This window comes from Anser cygnoides, chromosome 32 (assembly GCF_040182565.1).
Source record: "Anser cygnoides isolate HZ-2024a breed goose chromosome 32, Taihu_goose_T2T_genome, whole genome shotgun sequence".
Classification (NCBI taxonomy): domain Eukaryota; kingdom Metazoa; phylum Chordata; class Aves; order Anseriformes; family Anatidae; genus Anser; species Anser cygnoides.
Window position 1 is genome coordinate 878,420 of NC_089904.1, and position 10,133 is coordinate 888,552.

The 10,133-nt window shown below is 54.7% G+C and overlaps 1 pseudogene; it reads right to left on the minus strand.

Annotated features, from left to right (window-relative positions):
• Positions 1-810: 810 nt before the first annotated feature.
• Positions 811-1,824, minus strand: LOC136787974 (tubulin alpha-1A chain-like; annotated as a pseudogene).
• Between the last annotated feature and the right edge of the window lie 8,309 nt (positions 1,825-10,133).

The following is a 10,133-nucleotide window of genomic DNA, read 5'->3' on the forward strand; positions in this document are numbered from 1 at the left end:
GGGACGGCGACTCAACCACCTCCCTGGGCAGCCCATTCCGATGCCCAACAACCCTTTCGGTAAATAAGTTCTTCTTAATACCCAACCGAAACCTGCCCTGGCGCAACTTTAGTCCGTTCCCCCTTGTCCCGTCCCCAGGCACGTGGGAGAATAGACCAACCCCCGCCTCGCTACAGCCTCCTTTAAGGTACTTATAGAGCACGATACGGTCGCCCCTGAGCCTCCTCTTTTCCAGGCTGAACAATGCCAGCTCCCTCAGCCGCTCCTCGTAAGACTTGTTCTCCAGACCCCTCACCAGCTTCGTTGCCCTTCTCTGGACGTTTATTCGGAACTGGGCAGCACGGGGGGTTGTCTCACCAAAGCCGTGAGTCGTGCTCTCACGACGCGGCAACTTGCCGTGGTTATATGCAACAAAGCGTTACATGTGCCTGAAGTTTCACAATAAGCCTCTCCATATGCATAACCTGTCCCCGCTTTATATTAAAATTAGATCCAAGAAGTCATTTCCACAAGCTCCTACCATCTGTGCTTGCGCAGTGTCTCCTGGTAGTGGTCGCCAGAGGTTGTGGGGATGAAGGTTGGTGACTCTTCCTCACCACCGCTAGCTGACCTCTTGTCTTTGCGCAGACTCAGTTGCTGCTTGGCTCTTGTCCAAACTGCAGGACCAATTTCTGCCACTTTCTTAAGATTACTTCACGTTCTTATGAGGAACTAAACGTGGTAAGGGGCCCAAGGCTTCTTGCTTCAGTTAATTTGCACGATGCAAAATGGTTAGCAAAGACATTCAGCAGCATCCACTAGTTTAATACTGTCAGCGCTCTATCTCTATTTGCTAAGATTCTCTGAACTCCCTCTCTCAGCGGCCACGTCCTCCCGCGCCTCCGAGAACTCCCCCTCCTCCATGCCCTCGCCCACGTACCAGTGCACAAAGGCACGCTTGGCGTACATCAGGTCGAACTTGTGGTCCAGGCGGGCCCAGGCCTCGGCGATGGCCGTGGTGTTGCTCAGCATGCAGACGGCGCGCTGCACCTTGGCCAGGTCCCCCCCGGGCACCACCGTGGGAGGCAGGCAGTTGATGCCCACCTTGAAACCACTCGGGCACCAGTCCGCAAACTGGATGCTGCGCTTGGTCTTGATGGTGGCGATGGCGGCGTTGATGTGCTAGGGCACCACGTCCCCGCGGTACAGCAGGCAGCACGCCATGTACTTGCCGTGCCGCGGGTCGCACTTCACCATCTGGTTGGCCGGCTCGAAGCAGGCGTTGGTGATCTCGGCCACCGAGAGCTGCTCGTGGTAAGCCTTCTCGGCCGAGATGACGGGGGCATAGGTGGCCAGGGGGAAGTGGATGCGCGGGTACGGCATCAGGTTGGTCTGGAACTCGGTCAGGTCAACATTCAGGGCCCCGTCGAAGCGCAGGGAGGCCGTGATGGAGGACACGATCTGGCCTATCAACCTGTTGAGGTTGGTGTAGGTGGGCCTCTCGATGTCCAGGTTCCTGCGGCAGATGTCGTAGATGGCCTCGTTGTCCACCATGAAGGCGCAGTCAGAGTGCTCCAGCGTGGTGTGGGTGGTGAGGATGGAGTTGTAGGGCTCCACCACGGCCGTGGAGACCTGCGGGGCCGGGTAGATGGAGAACTCCAGCTTGGACTTCTTGCCGTAGTCGACCGAGAGGCATAGGTGGCCAGGGGGAAGTGGATGTAGGGGTATGGGTGCAGTGACCCAGCCCTGGGTGCTAATGGAGGGCTGGGAAGCGTCCCTCCACAGCTCACTTCTGGCACCAGCCCCAGAGCAGTGGCAGCCATGTCCCAGTGGGCAGCCGTGGCCATGTCACCATGGTGTCACCATGGTTGTCATTGTGACACGGCCGCCTCGAAGGGTACAAAGAGGGCTGCTCCCCCAGGTGCAGGTGCAGGTGAAGCCATGGAGGCAGAGGGTGCGAAGGGGTCCCTGGAGCATGCACAGGAGTCCCTGGAGAACATGGCGGAGGTCTTGGCGCAGGTCGCTCAGGCAAGGGCTGGTGTGGAAGCGGCGCTGGAGGAGTTCCTAAAGGTCTGTAACCCAGAGGCAGAAGTCCAACAGGGGCAGGGCAGAGCTGCTGGGGAGTGGTGCGATCCCCAGAATGCCTTAGTGCTTGCTGCCCTGGTTCTGGCCTGGCCTTGCAGAGCCCTGGGGATAGACTGGGGATGCCCTTTCCCACCCTGACTCCGTGCAATCTGTCCCGGTTGCTTTGCAGTGCAAACGGAGACGTGCAGAGCTGGAAGAGGCTGTTGCTGAAAGAGCCAGTATCAACAAGGTCCTGAGGGCAGGAGGGAGGGGAGATCAACATGTTTGGGGAGGGGGGGGGAAGCCCCGTCCAAGCATGTGTGGGTAGTCTCAGAACCTGATCCTTTGCTTCTCCAGGCTCTGAGGGAGGAGATTAAGAACCTCCAGGAGAGAAGGGAGGTTTTCAAAACGCAAACTGCCAGGTGAGTGGGGACAGGGCCCTGACCCCGACCAGGGGTAGACGGCGGGGAGGAGCTGTACAGCTTCCAGGCACCCGTGTCACAGACAGTTTGGGGGCTCCTTTCAGCTCCTCATGGCTGCTCTGGAGAGCCCTTTGCCTTCTCCTAAGCAGCTCCAAGCTTCTCTGAGCAACTCTTGACTCCTTTTAGCAATGCTGCACGACTGTGAGCAGCTCCCAGCCTCTTGTCAGAGCCCCCCGCGCCCCCAAGGCCTGGGGCACGGAGAAGGCAGAGGGTGCAGGGGGTGAGTGTGGGTTTGTGCGGTGCTGGGACAATGAGATGCCTCATCCCTGCTCCAGCAGAGGCTGGGCAGCACCCTGAGCTCCTCCTGGCCACCTCAGTCAAGGGGGAGGTCCTGGCCGAGGTCTCTTCTCACAGCCCAGAAACTCTGTGGTGTCTGTAGCAGGGGGAAGAGGATGCAGGCGGCCGAGGCGCCCAAGACCTGGATGCAGGAGATGGTGGCTGCGCAGCTGGTAGGAGCTATACCCCTGCTGTGGGCCTGCGGGGGGAGGGTCTGGACTTGGCCCCAGAGGACATGGGGCCATTCACCTCAGTGGGAACGAGGGAGGGGGTCTGAGCGCCCCCAACGCCTTCCCTGGCTCACGTGCCCTAACACGTGGCCCTGCTTTGCCTTGTCCTGTAGGATGAAGAGTTGGCGTCAAGGAGGCACAGAATCAGTACTTGGCTGCGGTGAGTTGCTCTCGCAGGTCGTGGCTCCCAAGGCATTAGGCAGCTTTTGACCTCTCCAGGATAAACTGCCTCAGCATTTCTTTGTTTCCTGGGTTGGGGAAGCAGGTGGGGGGTGGCCCTCAAAGTACAGCAGAGCCAAGGGGGATAGGCAGGTTCCTCACCCCAATCCTGAGCGGCACATGTTGCTCCCAGCATGGTACGGGGTCCCATGGCAGGGTTTAAAGAGGATGAATTTATCCCTGGCTCTGTCTGAACCTTCTTCTGTTCTGCAGGAGATTAGTGCTGTCCTTTGCCGGCCTGCAGCTCGCCTTCCTCATCCTGGTCCTGCTGAAGAGGGACATCCTCCACTGGATCCTTCCTCCAGGGCTGGCATCTGCCCTTGGAAGCCATCCACCAGATGAACTGTGAAAAGAAAAGGGAACCTTGAAGAAAAGGGAAGACCCTTTCTCTTCTAACCCTGCCAATAAACTGTGGCCCTTTATCAATAACCCTACCAATAAACTGTGGTCTTTTATTAGTGGGGAAGGGCCTGCGCAGACATTCTGCACGGCTGGTGCTGACTGCATGATGCTGCTGGGCAGTTGGTGGCCTGCTGGGTATTTGATGCACCCCATTCTGAGCGATACAAAACAACAAGAATCCCAGCTCAGAAATCTGTGCTCGTCCATGTGTCGCAAAAGGAATGATGCACTTCACTCCTAAGAGAGAAGCAGCAATAGATTTATTGCTGAAAACAGTGATGGAGCAAAGCCAAATATGCCTGCTGAATGGCTGCTTGGCAGCTTACCAGTGTGTGGGGCTAGCAGAGGGCATCAAACAGACCTCAGTGTGACCACAAGTCAGCCCAGCCTTACAGGGTGCAGTGCACACAGGGGCCTGGCACACCCCATCATTATCTGGGCACTACTGAGCGCACAACTCATACATGCTGGCCTGCTGTACGAATGAGAGGTCTGTTGGGCCTGCTGGGAACCTCTTGTCCCGATGCGGGAAACGTTTCTTGGCGTGCAACCTCAAGTTTCTTAGTGAGTGCGTCTACATCTGGCTGGTGGCCAGTCTCTAGCGGTCTTCCCCAGGGCTCAGTTCTGGGGCCAATTACCTTCAACATGTTTATCAAAGATCTAGGTGCAGGAGAGGAATGGGTCCTCAGCAAGTTTGCCAATGACACTAAACTGGGAGGCACCGTTGGCTCCGTGGAGGGCTGAGAGGCTTTGCAGAAGGATCTAGACAGATTGGCACACTGGGAGATTAGTAGCGGCATGAAGTTCAACAACGGAAGATGCCAGGTGCTGCACCTGGGACAGCGTAATGCTGGATGCAAGCACAGGCTGGGAGACGAGTGGCTGGAGAGAGCAGCTCAGCAGAAAGGGCTCTGGAGGTGCAGCTCCACAGCAGGCTCAGCGTGAGCCAGCAGCCAAGTCCTGGCAGCCTCGAGGGCAAAATGCATTCTGGAGTGCATTCAACCCAGTAAAGCCAGCCGTTAATTGTCTTGCTGCATTTAATTATCTTAATTAATTAATTAATAATTAATTTTCTTGCTGTATTTAGTACGTGTGCAGCCTCACCTTGAGTATTGTGTGCACTTCTGGGCTCCACAACACAAAAGGGATGTGGACGTCCTTGAAAGTGTCCGGAGCAGGGCAACAAAGCTGGCAAAAGGGCTGGAAGCCACGTCCTGTGAGGACAGGCTGAGGTCACCTGGGTTGTCTAGGCTGGAGAAGAGAAGGCAAAGAGGCCACCTCATTGCTTTCTACAACTTCCCGAGGAGGAGAAATGCAGAGGCAGGTGTCGATCTCTTCTCCCTGGTAACCGATGAAAGGATGCACGGGAATGGCACAAAGCTGCGCAAGGAGAGGTTCAGACTGTACCTGAGGAAAAACTGCCTTACCATGAGGGTGGTCAAACACTGGCACAGGCTTCCTGGTGAGGTGGTAACTCCCCATGCCTGTCAGTGTTCGAGAGGCATTTGGATGATGCCCTCAATAATAAGCTTTAACTTTTAGTTAACTCTGGAGTGGTTCAGCTGTTGGACTGGATGATCTTTGACGATCCCTTCCGACTCGAGCTATTCTATTCCATTCTATTCTAAAATGACCGATCCCCAGTGATGGGACCAATCCTGGAAAGGATGTGTTGCATAACTCTCTAAACCCCCTCTTTTACCCTTTTATTGCTGAGCATGACATTACATGGCGTGGAACGTCTTGTTGGTTAGTACGGTTGCTCTGCCTGGTTATGTCTCCTCCCAACCTCTGGCTCACCCCACGGCCATTCACTCGAGGGGCGGGTGTAATAGACAAATATAGTGTAAATAGGTGTAAAAATAGGTGTAAAAGAACTAGAGAAGGCCTCGATGCTGTGCAAACACTGGTCAGCAAAAGCGAACAACTTCAGCGCACTACCAGCATCGTTTTGGCCACAGCTCTAAAACACAGCACCTTACAAGCTGCTATTAAGAATATTAACTCTATCCCAGCCAGACGCAGTACAGGGGAGCAGGCCACGGCTGGAGGCCTTTGGGGCTGTTCTCATCAGTTACAGCTCATCCATCCCACAGGCACTCTGTGAAGCAGGTGCCCGAGCCGCTTCCACTTGTGGAGCTCCACATCACCCCAGAATGCCTCTGACAAGCAAGAGAATGGGAGAAGCCACCACCGCCTGAGGGAGAAGCAGCTACACCCCCCTCATTTTGAAAAGACTCGGACAAAGACTTGCATAAGTCTTTGCCAAGACTTATGACAAGATGCAGGTGAGAAAGAGCCTGACAGGGGGCTCATGCCCCAGCCCAACACTGGCTCTCCCTTCATGCGGCTCTCCTCTCCCCGTGCTTGGGATACTGGGGAATGGGCTTGCTCTCAGAACCCCTTCTGCATCTCTCACGTCTCTGACCAGGCTGTGTGCGCTGGCGTGGGACAAGGCCACCTTAGTGAGGTGTTCCCATCCGTTCCCGGTGCTCCTGAGAGTAAGAGATGAGCTGCAAGCAGCAGCTGCAGGGCTTGGCCTCTCCCTCACACTCAGCCCTGCTCCTAGCTCTCTGCCTGTGTTGGTGCCAAGCAAGTGCTGCAGGCAGTAAGCATGATCTGGAGCAGGTGAGAGCAGACAGAGGCCTCTCTGGATAGAAAATTGCTGCTTATGACACTGATTCGTGGAAGAACTCCACAACTCGATACTGCAACTACGATATCATCGGCATAAGCGAAACCTGGTGGGATGAGTCCTGTGACTGGGGTGTTGCGATAGATGGTTACAGGCTCTTCAGGAGGGACAGGCAGGGTAGGCGAGGTGGTGGGGTGGCGATATATGTGAAGCAGGGGCTGGACTGTGTGGAACTTCAGGTCGGCGATGGCAAAGTTGAGAGCCTCTGGGTAAGGATCAAGGGACGAACGAATAAAGGGGATGTCGTTGTGGGAGTCTATTACAGACCGCCTGGCCAGGACGATAGCGCCGATAAATTATTCTTTACAGAACTAAGAGAGGCCTCGAGATTAACTCCCCTTGTCCTTATGGGGGACTTCAACTTGCCAGACGTTAACTGGGAGTGCCACACGGCTGACACGAGCAAGTCCAGGAGGTTCATGAAGCACCTAGATGATAACTTCTTGGTGCAGATGCTAACGGAGCCAACTAGGAAAGGTGCCCTCCTAGACCTGTTGCTAGAAAACAGAGAGGGTCTGGTGGGAGATGTGGTGATTGGTGGCCGCCTTGGTCAAAGCGACCATGAAGTGGTTGAGTTCAAAATTTACGGTGACAGAAGGAAAAGTGCCACCAAAACCTCTTCCCTAGATATGGGGAAAGCAGACTTCAGGCTGCTCAGGGAACTAGTCAGCAAGGTCCCCTGGGAAACTGCTCTTGAAGGCCTCGATGTCCACCAGTGCTGGTCATTCTTTAAACGATGCCTCCTAGAAGCACAAGATCAAGCAATTCCTAAATATCGCAAGTCAGGCAGGCGGGGCAGGAGGCCGGCGTGGCTGACCAGGAACATTCTAATGGAGATTAGGCGGAAACAGAGAGTGTTTCGCTACTGGAAGGAGGGCCAGGTGTCATGGAAAGAATACAGGGATGCTGTTCGTGTTTGTAGGCAGAAAATTCGTGTGGCCAAAGCACACCTAGAGTTGAAGCTGGCTGTGTCTGTGAGAGAAAATAAAAAGGGCTTTTTCAGATATGTGAATGGAAAAAGGAGAACTAAAGAATACATAGGGCCGCTCCTTGATAGGGAAGGTCTCCTCACAGACAATGACATAGGCAAAGCAGAGACGCTTAACGCCTTCTTTGCCTCTGTCTTCAATGCCGATGATGGGCTTCGGGACCCAGGGTGCCCTGAGCTAGAGGACCGGGATGGTGGGGATGACAAACTCCCAACCGACCCTGAACGTGTGCGGGATTTGCTACTCCACCTGGATCCCTACAAGTCCATGGGTCCGGATGGGATTCATCCCCGGGTGCTGAAAGAGCTGGCGGACGTCATCGCGGAACCTCTCTCAATTATTTTTCAACGATCCTGGGAATTTGGAGAGGTCCCGGTAGACTGGAAGCTGGCAAATGTTGTGCCGATTTACAAGAAGGGTCAGAAAGAAGACCCTAGCAATTACAGGCCTGTCAGTCTCACGTCAGTGCCTGGTAAAATCATGGAGAAGATGGTTCTCGAACTTATTGAGGCTCACCTGGGGGACAAAGCAGTCATTGGTCCCAGCCAGCATGGGTTTGTGAAGGGCAGGTCCTGCCTAACTAACCTGATTTCCTTTTATGATAAGATCACCCGTATGATGGACCAAGGGAAACCAGCTGATGTGATTTTTTTGGACTTCAGCAAGGCTTTTGACACGGTTTCCCATAGGATCCTACTGGACAAAATGTCCACCATACAGCTAAATAAAAACATCATACGATGGGTGAGCAATTGGCTAACGGGCAGGGCCCAAAGGGTTATGGTAAATGGGGCTGCGTCAGGCTGGCGGGCGGTCACCAGTGGGGTCCCTCAAGGCTCCATTTTAGGGCCGGTACTTTTCAATATTTTTATAAACGATCTGGATGTAGGAATAGAAGGTATTTTGAGCAAGTTTGCTGATGACACCAAACTTGGAGGAGTTGTGGACTCGAATGAGGGTGGAAAGGCCTTGCAGAGGGATCTGGATAGGTTGGAGAGCTGGGCGATCACCAGCCGCATGAAGTTCAATAAGAGCAAGTGCCGGGTCCTGCACCTGGGACGGGGAAACCCTGGCTGCACATACAGACTGGGCGATGAGACGCTAGAGAGCAGCCTAGAAGAGAGGGATCTGGGGGTCGTGGTTGACAGCAAGTTGAATATGAGCCAGCAGTGTGCCCTGGCGGCCAGGAGGGCCCACCGTGTCCTGGGGTGCATCAAGCACGGCATCGCTAGTAGGTCAAGGGAGGTGATTGTCCCGCTCTACTCTGCGCTGGTGCGGCCTCACCTCGAGTACTGTGTGCAGTTCTGGGCACCACAGTATAAAAAGGACATGAAACTGTTGGAGAGTGTACAGAGGAGGGCTACGAAGATGGTGAAAGGCCTGGAGGGGAAGACGTACGAGGAACGGCTGAGGTCACTGGGCCTGTTCAGCCTGGAGAAGACGAGGCTGAGGGGAGACCTCATCACAGTCTACAACTTCCTCGTAAGGGGGTGTCGAGAGGCAGGAGACCTTTTCTCCATTAACAGCAGTGACAGGACCCGCGGGAACGGGGTTAAGCTGAGGCAGGGGAAATTTAGGCTCGACATCAGGAGGGGGTTCCTCACAGAGAGGGTGGTTGCACACTGGAACAGGCTCCCCAGGGAAGTGGTCACTGCACCGAGCCTGTCTGAATTTAAGAAGAGATTGGACTGTGCACTTAGTCACATGGTCTGAACTTTTGGGTAGACCTGTGCGGTATCAAGAGTTGGACTTGATGATCCTTAAGGGTCCCTTCCAACTCAGGATATTCTATGATTCTATGATAACTCAAAGCAAATGAATTATAAAGTAGGTATGTGGTTTATTTCAGCACCAGGCACATGCGGGACAGCTCCCAAAGGCATGCGCACCCCAACGCGGCAACTTGCTTGCGTTATAGACAGTAAAGAGTTACATAGGCACGAAGTTTCCCAATATGCCTATACATATGCATAACCTATCCCCGCGCGCAGTGCCTTCTGGTGGTGGTCGTCGGGGGGTCGTGGGGATGAAGGTTGGTGGCTCTTCTTCATCACCACTAGCCGACCCCCTGCCTTTGTACAGACTCAGCTGCTCCATGGCTCTTGTCCGAACCGCAAGGTCGGTCTTTTGAGACAGGTTTGGGTTTTTTTTGTTGTTTTTTTGAGACATGTTCACCTCGTTGCTTTCTACAACTTCCCGAGGAGGACAAATGCAGAGGCAGGTGTCGATCTCTTCTCCACACTCACACACTACAGCCTGCCCTGGGGGGGCACACTACAGCCGGCACTGCGGGGGGGTGTCCTTAAGGTCAGTGGTCATTAAGGTCCCCTCCAACCCAAAGCATTCTAGGATTCTGTTTCTAAAAACACCTCTTCTGTTCCATCCCAGTAATAATAAACAGCACAAGCAGAAATCAGCTCTGCCAGCCTGGGGTGTCCCCATGCATTCAGGTCGTCCTCATCCCCCCCACACTCACGCTACAGCCTGCCCCATGGGAGGCCAAGGGGAGATGTTTCCCCTGCACTTGCAGCTCTCCAGCAAAGGCCCTGGACTGAATGGAACAGGCGGTGCTGGAGCTACACCGGGGGTGCTTGGAGGGCTTGTAGGCACAGTAAAAGATGCATTTCAAACAGCCCAGCTGGGCCCTGCTCGTGTCCCGCAGCCCGAAGGAGATGCCAGCACGGACGCGCTTTGAACCAGGGCATTTACTGGGGTAAATCCAGGTATGGGGGGCAGTGACCCACCCCTGGGTGCTAATGGAGGGCTGGGAAGGGCCCCTCTGTTAGCATCCTTGAAG